The 25086-nt window shown below is 40.2% G+C and overlaps 1 protein-coding gene across 4 annotated transcripts in view; it reads left to right on the forward strand.

Moving 5' to 3' along the window:
• rngtt (RNA guanylyltransferase and 5'-phosphatase) overlaps nt 1-25086 on the forward strand; it is a 384142-nt gene that overhangs the window by 226297 nt on the left and 132759 nt on the right. The gene's annotated exons all lie outside the window — the stretch shown is intronic.

Genomic DNA, 25086 nt, shown 5'->3' on the forward strand with positions numbered 1-25086 from the left:
TGAGTGGAATTTTTCACTGGGATTATTTCCTCTTATCGTTACTAGATTTACTTCTCACTTTCACGGTCATGCTTTTGAGTTTGTTCTCTCTTTGTGTTCTGTTACTTCATTTATATTTCACTAGTGACTCAGTGGAGGGCATTATTGTCTCTAAATCAGAAGACAAAAATCATTTCCTTGTACCATTTTCCAGAGCATCTGATTTGGTTCCAAGCTGGGAATGTACTCCATCAGAAAGACTTTTGAATTCCCACCTATACTCCTGTCTGCCACAGTTCCTTTGCTGCCAATAACTTCCTATCTCTCTCTTATTTATCACCTCCTGCCTTGACTATTTAAGTGAACTCTTGCTCGACCTTGCATCATCTGCTTTCCTATTTCATAACTAATTAGGCTATTCCACTCATCGTATCAATGGATTCTTTTTGAGCAATCTCATTTCCTCACTAATTTCTCTTGCAACTCATTTCTCACATGTGCCCATTAACACCCACCTGATACTCCCACCAGCCATCAAAACCAGGGATAAATAATCTAATGGCCACCTGACCCAATAACCAGCATACCATTGGGACGTGGGGGCAGTGTGTGAACATGGAGAGATCATAAAAACTTCACATTGACAAAAATGAGGTCAGAACTGTACCTGGATTGTTGGACCTGAGACATAGCTCTTCAACCTTTTGTCCTAGTATACTGCTTCTGTAAACATTCAAAATTCATTGTAGTAGGCTATTGTTTCTTGTTAATTTACAATTGCATTGTTTTCCAGCAGTGACTATTTACCATTATCATGATAAATTAAATTTGTAATCTCTATAATTTAATCTCTTTAATTTTCCCCAACCATCTTCCACTCACTGACTGGAATTCTTCACTGAGATTATTACCTCTTGCTTCTCTTCTCACTTCCCAAGCGGCTATTCAGGTGTGCTGACTCGCCCTATATTGACAATTGCTGTCGGATCAACCAGTGTTTATGAGTTAACAAGAATTTCAAGCTGTGGCGTTTTACTACGTCCTTCTCAATAGGGTGTGGTGGGGCTGTTGCAGAATTTGGGTTCTAGAGTCTTAGACCAGTAACCTTTGGCAGCTGGGAAATTTAAAACAAATTATTTCAATATTTTTGAAGTAGGAAGCTCATATATTAGTAATCCTAACCATGGGACATATTTGGTTCACTATTGTCTTTTGAAAAAGGAAAGAAGAATTTCCCAAAGAAATATTTGTAGAGCTGGCAGTGTTAGTACTTGTGATTTTTTGGTTAACGCATTCTCCTGGAATATGAAATGCTTTCCCTGAGATCCCAAGAGGGAGATTTCTAGAATGCCTATGAGATTTTTTTTAGAGCTGCTTGTGGTTGAGCCCATTGGGGGAACAGTTATTCTGGATTGGGTACTGTTTGATGAACTGGAATTGATTAGAGAGCTTAAGGGGTAAAGGAACTCTTAGGAGAAAGTGATTACATAATCGAATTCACCCTGAAATTTGAAGAGAAGCTAAAGTCAGATGTATCAGTATTATATTGGAGTAAAGGGAATTACAGAGGCATGTGAGAGGAGTTAGCCAGAATTGATTGGAAAAGAACACTGGCAGGGATGACAGCAGAGCAATAATGGATGGAATTTCTGCGAGCAATTTGGAAGGCACAGGATATATACATCCCAAAGAGGAAGAAGTATTCTAAAGGCGAGATGACACAACCATGGCTAACAAGATCAGTCAAAGCCAACATAAAAAGCCAAAGAGAGGACATATAATAGAGCAAAAATTAGCGGGAAGTTAGAGGATTGGGAAGCTTTTAAAAATCTGAACGAGATGGCAACTAAAAATGTCATTAAGAAGAAAAAGATAGAATACAAAAGTAAGCCAACCAATAACATTTGAGGATACCAAAAGTTTCTTCACATACATAAAGTGTAAAAGAGGGGTGAGCATGGATTTCGAATCACTGGAAAATGATGCTGGAGGGGTAGTAATGGGGGACAAGGAAATGCAGATGAACTGAATAAGTATTTTGCATCAATCTTCGCTGTGGGAGACGCTAACAGTATGCTGGAAATTCAAGAGTGTCACAGTGCAGAAGTGTGTGAAGTTGCCATTACTAGGGAGAAGGTTCTTGGGAAGCTGGAAGGTCTGAAGGTAGATAAGTCCCCTGGACCAGATGGTGTACGCTGTAGGGTTCTGAAAGAGATGGCTGAAGAGATTGTGGAGGAATTAGTAATGTTCTTTCAAGACTGAATAAAAGGGTAGTCTATTTTCTAAATGCAGAAAAAAATCAAAAATATGAGGATGCAAAGGGGCTTGGGAGTCCTTGTGCAGGTTTCCCTAAAGGTTAGTTTGCAGGCTGAGTTGGCAGTGAGGAAGGCAAATGCGATGTTAGCATTTTTTTCAAGAGGACTAGAATATAAAAGCAAGGATATAATGTTGATACTTTATAAAGCACTAGTGAGGCCTCACAGATTATTGTGAGCAGTGTTGGACGTTTTATCTTAGAAAGGATGTGCTGAAACTGGAGAAGATTCAAAGGTGGTTCACAAAAATGATTCCAGGATTGAATGGCTTGTCATATGAAGAGCATTTGATGACTCTGGACCTGTATTCACTTGAATTCAGAAGAATGTGGGGTGACCTAATTGAAATCTATTGAATGTTGAAAGGCCTTGATAGAGTGGAAGTGGAGAGGATGTTTCCTGTGGTGGGAGAGTCTAGGCCCAGAGGGGACAGCCTCAGAATAGAGGGGCATCCTTTTAGAATGGAGATAAGAAGGAATTTCTTTGGGCAGAGAGTGGTGAATCTGTAGATTTTGTAGAGTTTTTTTGAACAGGCCACATAAAAGATAGATACAAAAATCCTTTTGATCTGATCATTTCTAGGGCCTCAGTGCTTGAATGTTACTTCCTGTTATTATTTTCTGCCATGCAAAGACTGAAATATTTTACCTGCATGTAAATGGATCTTTTATATTTCTACTTTATTACTCCATTTTCAATAAATAGCTCACTAGATTTACTATTATTTATGATTTAAGTATTCTCTTTGAATAAAATAGAATGTTATGTAGAGCTGGCTATGCTGGTTCCTTTGCTAACAAATTATACAAGCTATAGGGGAGATTTTTGGTTAATAGACTAAAGCTATTATTTTCAGCATATGTTGCCTATGTAGTACATTACAAAAAATAAGATAAAAGTATAGAGCTGCTATTCAATATTTACATGAAAAATCTTTGGAAACTGGCAATTTTTGAAGTGGATTTGAATTGTGACTTACGTACTTTTGATTTTCAAATGCTGGAACAAACAACTGAATTGAAAGCCTCCTGGTTTTAACAGTTTCCTTTTTATGAAATAAAACCTAATTAAGTAGAGCTGATTGATTTTGATGTTTTTTTTAAAGAAGGGTTCTTTGGGAAGCAGGCACAGTTTAACAATATTATCTTTATAATATAGATAGCAAGTAATCTAATAACAATTCTAGATCACATAATCCATTGACTGCACTTTTCCAAACTCTGCTAAGATGGTGCAAAGCACGGTGCAATTTTTAGCAGTAATTTATAGTATTAAAATACAATTTAATTTGAATCCTATCACTCCCTATGTTTCAATCAGAAGGTAATATTTGAAACATAGAAAATTATTACACAAAAATGTGATTTTTCACTTTTTTGTGATTTTTTTTCTATAATAAAGGAGAGTGTATCCTAGTGCCTGAATAATATTTTGGGTGCCAAAATGATGCCTTTTTGGTATGATTTCCCTTTACATCTGCCACTTCCCACACCAAAATCTGTTATGAAATATGTTGCTATTGAGGAATACATTGTGCAAAACCCAGACACATTTTTACAAGGAGGACTAGTTGTCTCTGCCCTCCTTGGTATATCTTATCAGATTCTCAAAAGTAGAAGGCAATTTGGCCCAAATTATCTGTGGTGCTTATCAAGCCCCCCGCTGCTATAATTCATGTAATACCATGAGCACAATCTATTTTCTTATAATATGCAGTTTACCAAAAAAAACATTAAATCACCTCAATAACCTCATCACATGAAATGAAGTTTTACATTCAAGTTTCTCTTGAATGAATTATTTTATTCATGAATTGTGTTCAAAGTGACCATGATTGGAGATACAGGTTATTCAAAATAGATGTTTGGTGCTGTGTAACTGAAGGACAATGAACAGTAAAATGAATTGCAGTCTTAAAACTAAAACTCCGGATTATTTTTAAGGTGAAGTGTTAATTAGAATTGACTTATTATTGTCACATATACTGACATACAGTGAAAAGTCTTTCTTGCATACTGTTCGTATAGATTACACAGAGCACTGAGGTAACAGAAGGTAAACCAAATAAAATGCAGAATAAAGTGTAACAGCTATGGAGAAAGTGCAGTGCAGGTAAACACTAAGGTGCAAGATCATAACGAGGTAGATTGTAAGGTCAACGGTCCACTTTATTGTACTAAGAAATGATTTAATATTCTTGCAACAATATGGTAGAAGCTGTCCTTGGCCTTGGTGATATCTGCTTTATTTTCTAAATGGAGAGAAAATTCAAGAATCTGAGGTGCAAAAGGGACTTGGGAGTCCTTGTATAGGATTCCCTAAAGGTTAATTTGTAGGTTGAGTCATTGGTAAATGCATTGTTATCATTCATTTCAAGAGGATTAGAATATAAAAATGAGGATGTAATGCTGAGGCTTTAAAAAGCACTGGTGAAGCCTGTTATGTACCCCTAGGGTTCATATTTTCTGTGGACTGTCACTTTAAAATGTCGGGAGAATGAGATTGACTTTTGGACACTTTGAGCTGCTCCAGAGAGAGAGGAGTTTTATATATATAAAAAAATATATATATACACACATACACATACACACACATGCATGCAGTCTGACACACAATCACTCACAAACACATACGCACACACAGATGCACAGATACATACATGCACACATATGCAAACACATACACACTAACAGGACCAGCTCATGTTATGGTTTCTCTGTAGCATGTTTACTTTTTACAAGGACAGTTACAGACACAGAGAAAGGCATGCTCAGAGTCAAGATGGATTCAGTCAATGGAAGACACCAGTGAGTCGGTTGCTGGTTTAAACTTCCAGTAGCCCAAAAGGGGTGAGTGGCGATCGATCCTGAGTATTGATAAATGACTCTCACAAGTTTTCTGCAACTAGAACACATCTGCAGGAAGAAAAGGGAGGAGGGATAAGTTTGAAACAGAAGAAACTTGGTGACAAAGAGATCACTGGACTCTCTCTCTAAGTAGCCCGTGAGGGTGAGTTTGTTTCCATTCGACTATGAAAGTGTGATTGTCACGTAGTTAATCCACAGGAGTGGGTTCTCTGGTGAGGGGAAAACCTTTGTGAATACCACGTGTGTGTTTACCCTTTGTCTGGGTGTGGTAGTTCACTGAAGAAAGGCACCCCGTTGCAAATCACTGTTGGCGTTATTTCGTATGTCGTGGAACTGGATAAGTGGCTATCACGTTGTGTGTTTGGGGTAACCTTGTGGAATCTACCGGTGTGTCAACCCTTGTCTGGGTGGTGGTTCCCTTGAAGAGGGTCCCCTTTGTGATAAACTACTGTTGGTGATAATCCATACGTGGATTCTGTTGGAGTATCCTGTGGCCACCACTTTGAGATGTCCCGTAGCTGAATTCGGGTGTGGTACCACTTGTTTTGAAAGGATATTCCTTGAAGATCACTGTCGGTGATATTTCGTGTGGGGAGTTCAACTTCAGAGATAAAACCTACTACTATTATTTTGTATTGCTGTCATGGAATCTGTGGAATATTGACGTAATTGTCTTCTCACAACTTTCGCCTTTGGATTACAAACATCTCGCATTAATTAACCTGTGCATCTGAACTGAACTTTTTTTTCTTACATCCCATCGTTAGACTGTATCCATTACTACCTAAGCTTGAAGAAGTTTGGGTTTTGTATTTATACCTATATATATATGCATAATCTTTGCTAACCTGTTCGATTTATCGAGTTATATATTACTGTATTACGTTTTTTCTGCATGTGCCTGCGTGCGTGCGAGTCTGTGCGTGCGTCCGTGATAATGGCTTTTTACAAGGTGCAGAGTGAGCGAGAGAGAGAGAGAGACTGTGTGTCACGCCACTCCTCACACAGACATTTTGGCAGTATTTTTCCCTTTATTTTTATGAGGTCGAGTTACGATCTCGACACTCAACCTGGCACGGATGGAAAGCGTACTCGGGAGCGAGCCGGACTGTTTTCGAACCTGGGAACCGCGGCTCCCGGGTCCGACGCCGATGCCATTGTGCCACCAGTTGGTCCCATATATATTACTGTATTACGTAGTTACTAATAAAATAAAATTAGTTAACAGCAAAACCAGACTTCAGGTGTGTTCCATTTCTGCTGGTTCTTTAATCCGTTACAGGGTACGTAACAAGCCTCACTTGGGGTATTGTGAGCAGGTTTGAGTCCCTTATCTAAGAAAGTATGTGCTGACATTGGACAGGATGCAAAGGAAGTTCATGAAAAAGATTCCGGGAATGAAAGGCTTATCATATGAGGAGTGTTTGATGGCTCTGGGCCTGTACCATGTACTCTCACTGAAACCTATTGAATGTTGAAACACCTAGATAGAGTGAATGTGGAGAGGGTGCTTCCTGTAGTGGGTGAGTCTGGGACCAAAGGGCACAATCTCAAAATAGAGGGACGTCCATTTAGAACAGAGATGACGAGAAATTTCTTTAACCAATGGGTTGTGAATCTATGGAATTTGTTGCCAATGGTCATCTGTGGAGGCCAGGTCATTGAATGTACTTAAGGCGGAGGTTGATAGATTCTTGATTACTTAGGGAGTGGAAGGTTACAGGGAGAAGGCAGCAGAATGGGGTTGAGAGGATCAGCCATGATTCATTTGATGGGCCAAATAGCTTAGTTCGCCTCCCATGTCTTATGCTTTAAAGCCTTTGTATCTTCTGCCCAATGGAAGGGAGGAAAAGTGAGAATGTCCAGGGTGGATGTTTTTTAAATATATTGACCGATTTACTGAGAAAACAATAAGTATAACAGAATTCATATTGAGAGGAGGCTGGTCTCCGTGATGTGCTGAGCTGTGTTGATAACTCTCTGCTGTTTCTTGCAGTCACACGCAGAGCAGTTGCCACACCAAGCCGTTATGCAGATAGGATGTTTTCTCTGATAAATTGACAAAAATTGGGAAAGGTCAACAGGGGCATGTATCCTGAGGAAGTAGAGGCGTTGAAGAGCTTTCTTGGACGAGGGGAGGCTATTGTTGATGTTCAAAACTAGGAACTTTAAGTTTGTAACCCTCTCAACCTCAACAGGAATGTGTGCCATCCACCATTCTTGAAGTTAGTGACCAGCTCAATTTGTTTGCTGACATTGAGGGAAAGGTTGTTGTCATGACATCATGTCACCAGACTCCTTATCTCCTTCCTTTACTCTGACTCATCATTATTTGAGGTACAGCCAACAACCGGTGATACTGGAAATTTGAAATGAAAATAGAGAATGACCTTTGCGTTTTCTGTTTTCTCTCTGTAGCTTATGGTGTTTTATAACTACCATCATGATATTCCAAATAAACATCACCTATAGAATAGATCAGACAAAGCAAAATAACCAAGTGCAGAATTTACCATTGTGACATTCCACATAATACTTCATGACTCAGATTCAATTAAAGGCAGAGGAGTCCAAGCTAGAGAGCCCAGGTTTGATGTGAGAGGGGAAAAATTTAAAGGAAACGTGAAGAGTAAGTTTTTGGCTATCTGGAACAAACTGTCAGAGGAGATGGCAATGGTGGATATAATTAACATGTTTAAAAGGCATTCTGACAGTTTCCATCCAGGGGGGTCAGTGTGGACATAGAAACCATAGAAACTACAGCACAGAAACAGGCCTTTTGGCCCTTCTTGGCTGTGCCGAACCATTTTCTGCCTAGTCCCACTGACCTGCACACGGACCATATCCCTCCATACATCTCCCATCCATGTATCTGTCCAATTTATTCTTAAATGTTAAAAAAGAACCCGCATTTACCACTTCGTCTGGCAGCTCATTCCATACTCCCACCACTCTCTGTGTGAAGAAGCCCCCCCCAATGTTCCCTTTAAACTTTTCCCCCCTCACCCTTAACCCATGTCCTCTGGTTTTCTTCTCCCCTTGCTTCAGTGGAAAAAGCCTGCTTGCATTCACTCTATCTATACCCATCATAATTTTATATACCTCTATCAAATCTCCCCTCATTCTTCTACGCGCCAGGGAATAAAGTCCTAACCTATTCAAGTTTTCTCTGTAACTGAGTTTCTCAAGTCTCGGCAACATCCTTGTAAGCCTTCTCTGCACTCTTTCAACCTTATTTATATCCTTCCTGTAATTTGGTGACCAAAACTGAACACAGTACTCCAGATTCGGCCTCACCAATGCCTTATACAACCTCATCATAACATTCCAGCTCTTATACTCAATACTTGGATTAATAAAGGCCCATGTACCAAAAGCTCTCTTTACAACCCTATCTACCTGTGACGCCATTTTTGGGGAATTTTGTATCTGTATTCCCAGATCCCTCTGTTCCACTGCACTCCTCAGTGCCTTACCATTAACCCTGTATGTTCTATCTTGGTTTGTCCTTCCAACGTGCAATACCTCACACTTGTCTGTATTAAACTCCATCTGCCATTTTTCAGCCCATTTTTCCAGCTGGTCCAAGTCCCTCTGCAGGCTCTGAAAACCTTCCTCACTGTCTACTACACCTCCAATCTTAGTATCATCAGCAAATTTGCTGATCCAATTTACCACATTATCATCCAGATCATTGATATAGATGACAAATAACAATGGACCCAGCACTGATCCCTGTGGCACACCACTAGTCACAGGCCTCCACTCGGAGAAGCAATTCTCTACTACCACTCTTTGGCTTCTTCCATTGAGCCAATGTCTAATCCAATTTACCACCTCTCCATGTATACCTAGCGACTGAATTTTCCTAACTAACCTCCCATGCGGGACCTTGTCAAAGGCCTTACTGAAGTCCATGTAGACAACATCCACTGCCTTCCCTTCATCCACTTTCCTGGTAACCTCCTCGAAAAACTCCAATAGATTGGTCAAACATGACCTACCATGCACAAAGCCATGTTGACTCTCCCTAATAAGTCCCTGTCTATCCAAATGCTTGTAGATTCTGTCTCTTAGTACTCCCTCCAATAATTTACCTACTACCGACATTAAACTTTCTGGCCTGTAATTTCCCGGATTACTTTTCGATCCTTTTTTAAACAACGGAACAACATGAGCCACTCTCCAATCCTCCGGCACCTCACCGGTAGACAGTGACATTTTAAGTATTTCTGCCAGGGCCCCTGCAATTTCAACATTAGTCTCCTTCAAGGTCCGAGGGAACACCCTGTCAGGTCCTGGGGTTTTATCCACTTTAATTTTCCTCAAGGCAGCAAGGACCTCCTCCTTTTCGATCTATACGGTTTCCATGATCTCACTACTTGTTTCCCTTAATTCCATAGACTTCATGCCAGCTTTCTTAGTAAATACAGACGCAAAAAACCTATTTAAGATCTCCCACATTTCCTTTGGCTCCACACATAGCCGACCACTCTGATCTTCAAGAGGACCAATTTTATCCCTTACAATCCTTTTGCTCTTAATATACCTGTACAAGCTCTTTGGATTATCCTTCACTTTGACTGCCAAGGCAACCTTATGTCTTCTTTTAGCCCTCCTGATTTCTTTCTTAAGTATTTTCTTGCACTTCTTATACTCCTCAAGCACCTTATTTACTCCCTGCTTCCTATACATGTCATACAACTACCTCTTCTTCTTTATCAGAATTGCAATATCCCTTGAGAACCAAGGTTCCTTATTCCTATTCACTTTGCCTTTAATCCTGACAGGAACATGCAAATTCTGCACACTCAAGATTTCTCCTTTGAAGGCTTCCCACCTACCGATCACATCTTTGCCAGAGAACAACCTGTCCCAATCCAGGCTTTTTAGATCCTTTCTCATTTCTTCAAATTTGGCCTTCTTCCAATTTAGAACCTCAACCCTAGGACCAGATCTATCCTTGTCCATGATCAAGTTGAAACTAATGGTGTTATGATCACTGGAACCAAAGTGCTCCCCTACACAGACTTCCGTCACTTGTCCTAACTCGTTTCCTAACAGGAGATCCAATATTGCATCCCCTCTAGTTGGTCCCTCTATATATTGATTTAGAAAACTTTCCTGAACACATTTTACAAACTCTAAACCATCTAGACCCCTAACAGTATGGGAGTCCCAATCAATATATGGAAAATTGAAATCTCCTACCACCACAACTTTATGTTTCCTGCAGTTCCCTGCTATCTCTCTGCAGATTTGTTCTTCTAATTCTCGTTGACTATTGGGTGGTCTGTAATACTATCCCACTAATGTGGCCATACCTTTCCTGTTTCTCAGCTCCACCCATAAGGACTCAGTAGACAAGCCCTCTAATCTGTCCTGCCTGAGCACTGCTGTAATATTTTCCCTAACAAGCAATGCTACTCCCCCACCTTTCATTCCTCTGCCTCGATCACATCTGAAATATCGGAACCCTGGAATATTAAGCTGCCAGTCCTGCCCCTCCTGTAGCCAAGTTTCACTAATTGCTATAACGTGGAGGATTACAAATACCTGGGGATATGAATTGACAATAAACTGGACTGGTCAAAGAACACTGAGACTGCCTACAAGAAGGGTCAGAGCCGTCTCTATTTCCTGAGGAGACTGAGGTCCTTTAACATCTGTCGGACGATGTTGAGGATGTTCTACGAGTCTGTGGTGGCCAGTGCTATCATGTTTGTTGTTGTGAGCTGGGGCAGCAGGCTGAGGGTAGCAGACACCAACAGAATCAACAACCTCATTCGTAAGGCCAGGGATGTTGTGGGGATGGAACTGGATTCTCTCACGGTGGTGTCTGAAAAGAGGATGCTGTCTAAGTTGCATGCCATCTCGGTCAATGTCTCCCATCCACTACATAATGTACTGGGTGGGCACAGGAGTACATTCAGCCAGAGACTCATTCCACCAAGATGCAACACAGAGCGTCATAGGAAGTCATTCCTGCCTGTGGCCATCAAACTTTACAACTCCTCCCTTGGAGGGTCAGCCGCCCTGAGCCAATAGGCTGGTCCTGGACTTATTTCATAATTTACTGGCATAATTTACATAATACTATTTAATTATTTATGGTTTTATATTGCTATATTTATACTCTATTCTTGGTGCAACTGTAACGAAAACCAATTTCCCTCAGGATCAATAAAGTATGACTATGACTACCTAGATTGGAAAGGCATGGAGGGATATGGGTCTAATTCAGGCAAATGGGAGAAGTTTAGATGGGTGTTCGGGTTAGCATTGGCAAGGTGGGCCGAGTGGGCTTATTGTGTTACCTGATTCTATGTTTCTGCTTTGTGGGATGGGTCATGTTTGAAATTCCTTATAATGCTCTTTTGAAATTTAAAATCAGGCGACATTAAATTTAATATTGATTGAGCCTATTGTTTACATCCTTGTAAGACAGTCACAAGAATCAAGTTAATTGCTCTATTTTTGAATTCAAAAGGTTATATTTTAAGTAATCTCTTTTGGATAGACAACTATTATAATTGTGTTGTTCTTGTGGTTATTTAGATCATAGTTTTCAGAATCAGAATCAGAATCCATTATTATCGCCAAGTGTGTGGACGCATACAGGGAATTTGATGCCGGTTTCCCTGAGCTCTCGCTGTACAGAATCAAAAAACAAACAAAACAATAGTGCAAATAATTGTGAACTATATACAATGAGGTATACCTGTGTAGGTACAGGTGGACTTGGTTTATAATAGACTAAAATTCAAGTGTTCATAAGACTGATGGCATATGGAAAGAAACTGTTCTTGTACCTACTTTTTCTGGCATACAGTTATCTAAAGCGCCTACCAGAAGGAAGGAGTTGGAACAGGTGAAGTCCAGGGTGTGATGGGTCTACAATGATGCTGCTTGCTCGCTTCCTGACTCTAGATGCATATAAGTCCTGGATCGAGAGCAGCTTCACACCAATAATCCTTTCTGCAGCCCTGATGGTTCTTTGAAGTCTATTCTTGTCTTGGTCCACTGATGGTTCACTGCCTTTTAATTTGATGATGCCATTGGAATATCTGACATTTCAAATACCATTTTTTTGATCTAGTTGGTTCTTATTTCAAAATGCTCTTATTTTACATGTTTTAAACATTACCAACAAGAAAACTCAGGTGATTATCACAGTCATTGTGTCTATTTTTTGGACACTAACTGAATGTGTTTTGAAAAAAGATTACCAGGTCATGAATTGCAATAAAAATTGCTTAAGAGTCATAGAGTTATATTGCATAGAGAAGGGCCCTTCAGCCAAAGTCGTACATGGTGAAGATCTCTACCCAACTTACATCAAACAATGAAACTTTACAAAGTCCTGACAAAAATATTAAAAACCAGAGAAAATCTGCAGATGCTGGAAATCCAAGCAAAATACACAAAATGCTGGAGGAACTCAGCAGGCCAGGCAGCATCTATGGAAAAGATACTGTCTTGATGAAGGGTCTCGGCCTGAAATGTCGATTATAATTTTTTTCCATAGATGCTGCCTGGCCCGCTGAGTTCCTCCAGCATTTTGTCTGTCAAAAATATTCATCGTTTTGGGCATATTTAGAGGTCAGTTAAGAAAATGGCTCTTACCGTTTGAAGATTCTTGTTCAGGCAAATCAGGTACTCCTTAATGATTACATGTGAATGAAAGAAAGGCTTTCATTTATAAACCATTTTTATCATCTCACAATGTAATAAAATGCTTTGCCATCAGTACTGTGTTATAGTGTACAAAGCACCAAAATTAGGCAGTTTGTGCACAGAATGGTCCCCTCAAAGGTAGTTTGAGGTATATTGGGCGTGCATTGTTTTGATGATGTTATGGAATTTCTATGTATCATCCTCTAAGGAGAATCTGGTTTGCTGCCTCATTTGAAAGATGGCTCTTCTGGCACTAGCTGTTGCTTGAGTATTGCACTGAAGTGCCATTCTGGATGATCTAAGCTATCTCCTCGAGTGGAACTTAAACTGGACCTTTTGACTCAGATGAGCTTCTTGTCCTGTGGATCACAAGCTTCATTTGAAAATGTCAAATTGCCTGACAATCTGTCGCTGAATAGTTTTACTTTTAAAGTTGTTTTGATAACAGCCATTATAAAGTGAATTTGACAAGGTCAGTTTATGCTTTTTAAAATAAATCTCCTGTGCAGAAGTTCATTCTATTACAAGCTAATATTGAGATTTTTGACCACTGCTAAATAAAAAGATAAATTCCTATGTCAATCAAAATTCCAGGTGACAGCTATAAGTAACTTGAGATGAATTTGCAGTACCCTACAAAAGTCTTAGATGTGTGTGTGTATGTGTATATATACAGTCAGCCCTCCTTATCCGCGAGTTCCGCATGCGCGAATTCAACCAACCGCGAATTGAGAAAACCCGGAAGTGCTCTTCCGGCACTTGTTGTTTGAACATGTACAGACTTTGAACATGTACAGACTTTTTTTTCTGTCATTATTCCCTAAACAATGCAGTATAACAACTACTTTACATAACATTTACATTGTACTAGGTATTATAAGTAAACTAGAGATGATTTAAAGTATACGGGAGGATGTGCGTAGGTTATCGTGGATCAGGATCGAAATAAAACTGAAAGTTCTCTTAGTAAGTAAGTTGGAACAGGTACATCCGGTATTATTTGGCGTCAGTTAAACGTTTGTCTTTGTATATAGTATATATTTTACCTTTCTATGCATATAAAACACCTAAGAAATGTAGGTTTCAGCGCTCGGCTCGGGAACGGAAATTCCTGAGTTCGATCCAGATTTCATTCCCGAGCGCGCTCTTCATCCGTGCCAGGTTGATGTGGAAGATCAAAAACCCAAAACCCCAAAACCCAATAATTAAACTACTGCGTTGCTTAGTAATATTGTAGCTTTCATCCGGGCAGGGCTTTTCTCACTTTATCCTTCAAAATTGTTCCAATCGTTGACCGACGGTAGCCTAACGCTTTTCCAATGACCGATGGCGTTTCACCTCTTTCCGGTTGCTTTATTATTTCCACTTTATTTTAAATCGCAATCATGATTATTGTCCTAATGTCCACCGCACTGAGACAGGTTAAATAAGGTCCAGGGTTCCACTGGGTCCTAAGGTCCACCGCATTGAGACAGGTTGAAAACACATCCGTGTTTTTTTGGTATCCGCGAGGGGTCCCGGAACCAATCCCTCGCGGATAAGGAGGGCCAACTGTGTGTGTGTGTGTGTGTGTTTATAGTTACGAACCTGTGGGTTCGTAACAACTATCGTGCACAGGACTGAGTAAAGATATAGTGGCGCCTTTTTATTTTATATTTTGGTTCTCTGCTAACCCCATATTTCAAGTAAACATTATAAAATCTTAAACATTATAAATTTGAATTGTTTAACCGCATACTGTGTACGGCTTGTTATTACGGGGTACTGATTTGAAAGAGGGGACACATCACACAGCATCCATCCAAGCGAGAGTGCTAGGCTTGGCTGGGAAATGGGGGGGGGGTGGGGAATTCTGTTACTTACTGTAACCTTTAGAAATAAACCAGCAGCAAGAGATTTTACACTGAGTCGGCTTTTAGTGTTAAAACCACTATCTTTATTAGTATCTACTTATAATATCTTAACTTAACCAAGAATAACGAATGTTAACAATGCTATGTGTATATATGTATGTAATATAGCTCCCAAGCTAAGTTAAGCTTGGGGAAACAAAGCTTAGAGTCTTGAGATTGTGAAGTAGGAAAGTTCAGTTCATCCATGGAATAAATGATAGGAGTAAGATGTTTGTAATCCAGAGTGAAATGTAGAGAAAAGGTGATTACGTCGAATTCCACAGGTAAATGAAAGTATTCCACAGATTCCACGTTGGTAAAACGAGATAACAGTCGCTGTAGATCTTGTCCATCATGTCGTTCCAAATCCACATATGAACTATCACTGAAAGTGATCTGTCACAGGGATATTGTCTTCAAGGGGTTGCCACACGACATAGGCAGTCAAGGGTTAACACATGTGGTCTCCACAAGATATCCCAATCAAAATCCACTCCTTTGGATTATACGAAGTGACAGACACCCGTTCGTAGTGAACTGTGTGCAGATATTTAACCCACCCATGTGTGGGCATAAGAGGGTTACGAACCATCACAGCGACCAGCTGAATTTTCAGCAGCTGGTCGTTCTCGTGTTTTCTTTCTTTCTCTCTGTCTGTCTGTCTGTCTGTCTGTCTGTCTCTCTCTCTCTCTCTCTCTCTCTTCACTCCCCTCCCTCTCCCTCTCCCTCCTTGTTTTTTAAAGTTAAACAAGCTACAAGTCAGTCAGTGAACAACATCATAGTCCCGCCTCATTTAGGCGCTCTTAAAATAACAGTCCACAGTAAACGAAACCTGTAACATATATTTAGCGCTTAAGACTTTTGCACAGTACTGTATTTGTCAAAGTGGAGTGGTGAGCAAGTTTGTAAATCTAGCAGGAGTAAAGGATGTTGGGAATTCGGAAGGTGAAGTGTGGTAGGAGGAGTGTGGGGCAGGTGGCAGAGAAGGGGTGCCAGAGGCAGGAGTGACACAGATGCAGGCACAGCTAGCCCTGAGACACGAGGTAAGGTCATTTAATTCCAAGCAATTGGTTTATTGATCATTATAGATTTATAGAATGCTTCCCATTCCCCCGCCTACCCCCTTCCCACTCCTAGTCCTCAATAGAGACCCATACTAGAATCAGATTTATCATCACTCACATGTGTCATGAAATTTGGTGAAAGGCTTTCGTAAAGTTGTTTTACAGAATGTACTGATCCATGTAAAGATGTACCAACACCATAAATGCAAGAGATTCTGCAGATGCTGCAAGTCCTGAGTAGCACACACAAAGTGTGTAGGAACTCAGCAGGTGAGGCAGCATCTATGGAGAGGAATAAAGTGACAATGTTTTGTGCTGAGACTCTTCATCAGGACTTTCATCACCTGAGTCAAAGATCGACCAAAGGCAGTACCGAGCATTTGAAGAAAATGATCTGCAAGACTTAATAGATGTACAAATATCCTCTGAGCATACACAGATACAGCCTTCAGGAAATTGTTAAAAGCAATCAGAATAGGGATGTTAACTGACTTTTAACTTTCTCTCACTCTGGAGTATTGAATGAAATTGTTTGATGACTAGTTCTATACCTAGTGGTGACCTAATCAGCAGTTTTTCAAAGCTAGTAACTTGCTGGTGAAAAATGATTTAGTAGTAGTTTAAAGTCTGGTGCAGTGTCTGAGATAACAATATTTTTGTTTTAAAGTTGTTATAATGTACATTAGATTGTAGGTCATCAATGTGAATGTTTATTTTGGTATTAAATAGAATTATTACTGGAAATTGTAGGCTTAAAGAAGGCAGTGTTTCCTGAACATGAAAAGTAACAACATAGTACTCTGTGCTATAAAATAACACCTGTCTTTTATTAGGGACTAAGCAAAAAGTTGAATTATTTTTATTTGTGATTGATTAATGTTAATTAATGCTTCTGTCTCATATGCTTGTTTCTTAAAGAGCTGATGAGCTTCACTTCAAATTTAGATTTGTTATTTCTCTAACCAGTGAACCTCAAGAGAAATTATTTTTAAGAGCTGTTTGAAGGAAACCAATCTATCTTTTTTAATTGCATTATACAACAGCATTACAGAGCAGAGATTACATAATATTTTTTATTTCTTATCCTTTAATGACATTTATTTTATAAAGGCATAGAATCAGAAGGTTGTTAAAACTCCTCCATCTTGTTCCATTATTCAGTTGGGTCACGGCTGATGTACCTTGAGATCATTTATGCACCTTTGATCTGTGTCCCTTGATACCAATACTTAACAATTAATTGTGATGAAGGTATTGAAATGGTCAAAAATACAACAACTCTGATGCTTGTGTCCTTTTTAAAAGGAGCTTTAACTGAGAATAAATGATGACTTTCACTGTGTACAGTGTTGAACAAAGTGAATCATGGAACTCTTCTTGCCTAATTGCTCCCTGCAAGTTAGTGATGCTTCATATAGTCTAGTGCTGGGAATTGTGAGATTTTGTATGATTGAGGACCATTATATTTCAGTTTGTCACTTAGAACCTTTTTATTTTTTTTGGTGCTGTGCTAATACGTCAGCTTTGGCAGTGAATTTGTACCTTGATACCTTATTACCTAGTTTAATTGTCTTTTTGGTACATTGTTCATCTTTAAGTTAAATTGTATATTTTTCTCAATCATTGTATTTAGAGGATGCCTGCGTATGTTTAGTACATATTATAATATTTTGCAAAAATTGCTATTCTTTAGCAACTTCTGCTTTATTTGCGTTTTGCTGGAGAATTCATTTGGGATCACTTGGATTTGGTGAGAACTTTGGTTGACTTCTCCTGTTCCCTAACCCCCAGGCACACTGAAGCCTTGCTCTGAGATGAATTTATTCTACATAGAACCATTTTTTTCTCTTGAAAATGATGGTTCAGCACCACTGAGATAAACTCACCTATTGAAATGCGGGAGGGGTCTGCACTCACTGCAGAAAATCACATGGACATAAATAACAAAGTAAAACTACAGTGGAAAGGCAGCTGTAGTTTTACTAATTGCAGTTGATACTGAAAAATGTAAATTATATATTGTTGCATTTATCCAAATATATATATTTTCTGAGTGTGATAAATAATAATCTTCAAGGAGCAATAAAATTAGTAAGATTATCAGCTTTTTTTCTTCTTTCACCTGAAAAACAACTTGCTTTGCTTTTTGGATAAACTGGTAAATCAATGAATGATGTTTGTTCTTTTTATAGTAAACTGATATAATTCAAAATACCAATATATTTTAAAACTAAAAACCTCCCTCACAATAGGTTTAATTAGTCTGGACAAAAGACAGTAATCCAGTACAAATTTATTTGCATGTAGGAACTACAGGACAAATTATCTTGCTGCACACTTAATTATATGCAATATTAAATCTGCAAAGAACAACACAATTAGTAAGATCCATCAGATTTTCTCTTTCTTCTGTTTAGCTCTTGCACTTGTGTGTCCACCAGAGCAGTATTTCACACTTGCTAATTACTTAAATGAGCTACTTAATGTGTCATAGCAAAAAGGAAATAGAAAATATGAAGATTTTAAATATTGAGCACATTTCACAAGCTTGCAATGTGAAATGGCAAATTTTGAAAAATAGTTAATGAAATTAGCTATCCTGTTATGAAATGGGTAAAGAAATGTAATTTGCAAGTAATGAAATATAAAACATTCAGCTATATGAAATTAAAAGCTTTTGCAGGATATATATATATATATATATATATATATATATATATAGGGAGGATATTTCACCTGATTGAGGAGTTTAGAACTTGCAGCCACAATCTTAATATAAGGATAAACCTTAAGTCAGGGGTCCCCAACCTTTTTTGCGGACCGGTTCAATATTGACAATATTCTTGCGGACTGGCCATCGGGGGTGTGGGGGGGTGGTGGTGTAGGGTTGCCAATGGACAAGAGTAGCAGTCAAATACGGGACACTTGTGTTTACCCCGAGAAAAGCTACCATGACCATGAAGCCTTGCATGTGTGTACATACCGATTTTTTTTTTCTACAAGTCGTTTTTGGCGATTCTGCTCAGTGAAACTACACTGTACATACATTATTTCTACTTTATATAGGTTATGTATTTATCATATCATTCCCGCTTTTACTATATGTTAGTGTTATTTAGGTTTTATTTGGTATGATTTGGTAGGTTATTTTTTGGGTCTGGGAATGCTCAAAATTTTTTCCCATATAAATTAATGGTAGTTGCTTCTTCGCTTTATGCCATTTCAGCACAAAAGGTTTCATAGGAACACTCTACCTTAGCGGAGGAAATACGGGACAGGGGTGGTCCCGTATGGGACAAACTAATTTAGCCCAGTATACGGGATGTCCCGGCTAATACGGGACAGTTGGCAACCCTGGGGAGTGGGGTGTTAATCACAATCGGAATATAGATGATCAGTCAACTATAAATCACTTATAAGTGGCTAATACACTCAATTTTGTTTCTAAAAGGGTTTACCTAACGAATTTAATATTAAACACACAGCGCATATTTTCCTCACATGAATATAGGGATAAGTCAATTATAAGTCAATAGCATCATAACATTTTAAGTAACGTTTGGATATTAAACACAGCACATGTAGTAGTAGTAGTAGTAGTCATACTTTATTGATCCCGGGGGAAATTGGTTTTCATTACAGTTCCACCATAAATAATAAATAGTAATAGAACCATAAATAGTTAAATAGTAATATGTAAATTATGCCAGTAAAATATGAAATAAGTCCAGGACCAGCCTATTGGCTCAGGGTGTCTAACCTCCAAGTTTGATGGCCACAGGCAGGAATGACTTCCTATGATGCTCTGTGCTGCATCTCAGAGGAATGAGTCTCTGGCTAAATGTACTCCTGTGCCCACCCAGTACATTATGTAGTGGATGGGAGACATTGACCAAGATGGCATGCGACTTAGACCGCATCCTCTTTTTAGACACCACCGTGAGAGAGTCCAGTTCCATCCCCATGACATCACTGGCCTTACGAATATGTTTGTTGATTCTGTTAGTGTCTGCTACCCTCAGCCTGCTGCCCCAGCACACAACAACAAACATGATAGCACTGGCCACCACAAACTCGTGGAACATCCTCAGCATCGTCTGGCAGATGTTAAAGGACCTCAATCTCCTCAGGAAATAGAGACGGCTCTGACCCTTCTTGTAAACAGCCTCAGTGTTCTTTGACCAGTCCAGTTTATTGTCAGTTCGTATCCTCAGGTATTTTAATCCTCCACCATGTCCATCCTGACCCCCTGGATGGAAACAGGGGTCACCGGTACCTTAGCTCTCCTCAGGTCTACCACCAGCTCCTTAGTCTTTTTCACATTAAGCTGAACACCATGTGACAAAGTTTCCTACCGTAGCCCTGTACTCAGCCTCATCTCCCTTGCTGATGTATCCAACTATGGCAGAGTCATCCGAAAACTTCTGAAGATGACAAGACTCTGTGCAGTAGTTGAAGTCCGAAGTGTAAATGGTGAAGAGAAAGGGAGACAGGACAATCCCCTGTGGAGCCCCAGTGCTGCTGATCACTCTGTCAGACACACAGTGTTGCAAGCACACGTACTGTGGTCTGCCAGTCAGGTAATCAAGAATTTTCCCCGTATGAACATATAAAATCATTGCAACACACCAATATCAGTGAATCAGTGGGAGCCCTGGGCTTGTTTCCCTGCAACAAGACAGGCCTATTGAGGGGTGATGGGAGGCAGCGATACTCGAAGGGGGTTCCTTATGTCCAGTCTATTCCGCAATTTAGTTTTCGTTGCATTCATTGCAGAGATATGTCGGAAATGGAAGCAACATTTTCAGTGCTTTTGTGGCTATCTCAGGATATTTAGCCTTGACTTTGATCCAGAATGCTGGCAGAGATGTTATATCAAACACACTTTTCAGCCCGCCATCATTTGCAAGCTCAAGGAGTTGATCTTCTTCCTGCGCTGATATGGATGACGCATGTGTAATGACCTCGCGTGTGTTCAAGTTCAACAGTGGGCATGACAGGGATTGAGGAAAGGTGCAGCTGACTCATTTCGGCAAAACATATCGTTTCCTCACGGTCCGGTAGCACATGCTTTGCAGCCCGGTACCAGTCCGCGGCCCGGTGGTTGGGGACCACTGCCTTAAGTAGTGAGTATGGATTTAGTCACCACACAATGCGAAGGATGTGGTAGCAAAATAGAATGTGGAAAAGATTCATCAAGAAGTAGGAGAGATTGGATAGGTGGAGTTTATTCTCAAGGGAATCAAGGAGGCTGATAGGTGAACTTAAAGTTCAGGAAATTATAGACCAGTGAGTCTTACTTCAGTGGTTGGTAAGTTGATGGAAAAGATCCTGAGAGGCAGGATTTATAAACGTTTAGAGAGACATAATATGGTTAGGAATAGTCAGCATGGCTTTGTCAAAGGCAGGTTGTGCCTTACGAGCCTGATTGAACTTTTTGAGAATGTCACTAAGCACATTGATGAAGGTGGTGCAGTAGCTGTAGTGTATGTGGATTTCAGTCAGGCATTTGATAAGGTACCCCACGCAAGGCTTATTGAGAAAGTAAGGGGTATCAGAGATTACAGTGGGACAACAATAGGATGCAGACTGGGCTAAGAAGTGGCAGATGGAGTTCAACCCAGATAAGTGTGAGGTGGTTCATTTGGTAGGTCAAATATGATGGCAGAATATAGTATTAATGGTAAGACTCTTGGCAGTGTGGCGGATTAGAGGGATCTTGGGGTCTGTGTCCATAGGACACTCAGAGATGCTGCGCGGGTTGACTGTGTGGTTAAGAAGTCATACAGTGTATTGGCCGTCGTCAACCATGGGATTGAGTTTAAGAGCTGAGAGGTAATGTAGAGCTGACAGCTATATAGGACCCTGGTCAGACCACACTTGGAGTACTGTGCTCAGTTCTGGTCACCTCACTACAAGAAGAATGTGGGAAATATAGAAAGGGTGCAGAGGAGGATTAGGATGTTGTCTGTATTGGGGAGCATGCGTAATGAGAATAGGTTGAGTGAACTTGGCCTTTTCTTCTTGGAGCGGTGAGGGATGAGAGTTGACTTGATAGAGGTGTATAAGATGATGAGAAGCATTGATTGTGTTTATAGTCAGAGGCTTTTTCCCAAAGCTGAAATGGCTAACACGAGAGGGCACATTATTAAGCTGCTTGGAAATAGGTACAGAGGAGATGTCAGGGGTGAGTTTTTTAATTCAGAGAGTGGTGAGTGCCTGGAATGGACTGCCGGCAACGGTGGTGGAGGCGGATACAATAGGATCTTTTAAGAAATTCCTGGATAGGTACATGGAGCTTAGAAAAATAGAGGGCTATGGGTAACCCTAGGTCATTTCTAAAGTAACTACATGTTCGGCACAGCATTGTGGCCGAAGGGCCTGTATTGGGCTGTAGGGTTTCTATGTTAAGTTCTAAAAAAAAATTAGATCATAAGACATGGGAGCAGAATTAGGCTGTTTATCCCATCGAGTCTGGTCTAACAGCTGATCACGGCTGATCTATTTCCTTATCAACCCCAATCACATGCCTTCTCCCTGTAATCTTTTATGCCGTGACAAATCAAGAACCAATCAAAATTCGCCTTAAATATACCCGATGACCTGGCCTCCACAGCTGCCTGTAGCAATGAATTCTACAGATTCGCCACCCTTTGGTTAAAGAAATTCCTCCTCATCTCCATTCTAACTGGACATCCCTCTATTCTGAGGTTGTGCCCTCTAGTCCGAGACTCCCCCAGCACAGAAATCATCCACTCTATCTAGGCCTTCCAACATTCGATAGGTTTCAATGAGATTCCCCCTTGTTCTTCTGAATTTCAGCACGTGAGGGCCCAGTGCCATCAAATGTTCTTCATATGATAAGCCTTTCATCCCTGAAATTATTCTTGGGAACCTTCTCTGAACCCTCTCCAATGTCGGCACATCCTTTCTTAAGTAAGGGGCCTAAAACTGCTCACAATACTCCAAGTGAAGCATCACCAGTGCCTTATAAAGCCTTTGTATTATATCCTTGCTTTTATACTGTAGTCCTCTTGAAATGAAAGCTAACATTGAATTTGTCTTCCTCACCACTCACACAACCTGCAAATTAACCTTTAGGGAATCCTCCACAAACCTCCCTAGTCCCTTTGCACCTCGTACTTTAGAATTTTCTCCCCATTTAGCAAATAGTCTATGCTCTATTCCAAGTGCATGACCATACACTTCCTGACACTGTATTCCATTTGCCACTTCTCCTAATCTGTCTAAATCCTTGTACAGTCACTCTGCTTCTTCAGTGCTACCTGAGCTGCCACCTATGTTCATAGTTTCTGCTAACTTGTCCACAAAGCCATCAATTCCGTTACCCAAATCATTGACATGTAATGTAAAGGAAGCGGTCCCAATTTTGACCCCAGTGGAAGACCACTAGTTACCAACAGCCAATCAGAAAAAGCTCCCTTTATTCCCAATCTTTGCCTCCTGCCAATCAGCCAATGCTCTATCCATGTTAGTATCCTTCCTGTAACACCGTGGGCTGTTATCTTATGAAGCAGCCTCATGTACAGCATCTTTTCATAGGTCTTCTGAAAATCCAAATGCACAATATTTACTGATTCTCCTTTGTCTGTCTTGCATATACGCATGCCATTTGTCCACCATTTCCTTGTCCCCCATTTCTACTTCTCCAGCGCCATTTTCCAGTGGTCCAATATCTACTCTCGCCTCTCTTTTTATATACCTGAAAAAGTAGTTTGGTATCCTTTTCGATATTGTTAGCTCGCTTACCTTCATGTTTCATCTATTTTACCCCACCCCATGGGTTTTTTTAGTTGCCTTCTCTTAAAGTTTTCTTTATGTTGGCTTTAACTTCCCTTGTCAGCCATGGTTGGGTCACCCTGCCTTTAGGGTACAAAAACTTCTGTAATGCCCTGGTTCACATCTTTACTGTTACTGTAGGTATTTCATTTAGCAGCTCTGTAAGAGCTATTTGTTCTGCTTCCAGCCTGCTTTGGTTATTGTTGAAGATGAGGGACGATGTGGAATATGTGCCATCCAATTTTCTTGGTGAGGAACAATAAGATTGCTCTTGGGCTTTGGTTTGAGAGGAGATGAAGAGAGAAGATGCTGGGGAGAACTGGTCGTAGCCTATGATCCGGTGGGAGACCCGTTTGTTCGAGATGGATTGCGAGTGACATTTGGAAGGTGGTGTGTGCTTTCAGGTTGACAGAGGACCCAGTGCATGAGTGAGAGAGAAGTTCAAGATGAGCTCCAACTTGTGTACATTTGACTGTTTAATTAGAATGGGCCCTTTTTGTTACTCTTTACTAACCCTTCAGTTAAGGTTCATGAATATAATTCCTTTAATTGAATGCAGTGTACCTTCTGTTATTTCGTGGCATTAATTTGTAACAGGGTAGCAAGTGACACAGCATCCAAACAAACAGGGGGCTTTGGGGTGTGCTCACACCCCAATCACACATGTTTGGTGGGGCGGATGATCGTTTTCCCTAGAATTACACTGCCAAGGAAACCAGAGGGTTTTATTTCTTTGGGATGTATCAATCCTGGACCTTCAGAATTTCTCCCAGAAACTCCAAGCATTGCTGCTCAGCCGTCATCCCTGCTAGAGTCCCATTCCAATCAACTTTGGCTAGCTCCTCTCCCACACCTCTGTAATTCCCTTTACTCTACTGTAATACTGATACATCTGAGGACATAGAATTAGATCTTTTTTTCCTCTGGGCAGGGCAATCTAGAACTAGAAGATACAGGTTCATTGTGAGACTGAAGAAATTTAAAGGAGATCTGAGGACACCATTTTCATATAATAGTGTGTAGTTATCTGGGGCAAGCTGTCAGAGGTGGATACAATTACAATTTTTAAAAGCATTTGGGTAAGTACATTTGGCCCTCCTTATCCGCGAGGGATTGGTTCTGGGACCCCTCCCGGATACCAAAAAATGCGGATGCTCAAGTCCCTTATTCAACCTGTCTCAATGCGGTGGACCTTAGGACGCAGTGGAACCCTGGACCTTATTTAACCTGTCTCAGTGCGGTGGACATTAGGACCTGGTGGTGGAGCTCTGAATCAGCAGTGTTTCTGTTCATGAAAATAATCACGATCACGACTGAAAATAAAGTGGAAATAATAAAGCAATCGGAAAGAGGTGAAACGCCATCGGTCATTGGAAAAGCGTTAGGCTACAGTGGGTCAACGATTGGAACAATTTTAAAGGATAAAATGAGAAAAGCCCTGCCCCGATGAAAGCTACAATTATTACTAAGCAACACAGTGGTTTAATTATTG

The sequence above is a fragment of the Mobula birostris genome, chromosome 2, assembly GCF_030028105.1.
Source record: "Mobula birostris isolate sMobBir1 chromosome 2, sMobBir1.hap1, whole genome shotgun sequence".
In the NCBI taxonomy this organism is placed as follows: Eukaryota; Metazoa; Chordata; class Chondrichthyes; order Myliobatiformes; family Myliobatidae; genus Mobula; species Mobula birostris.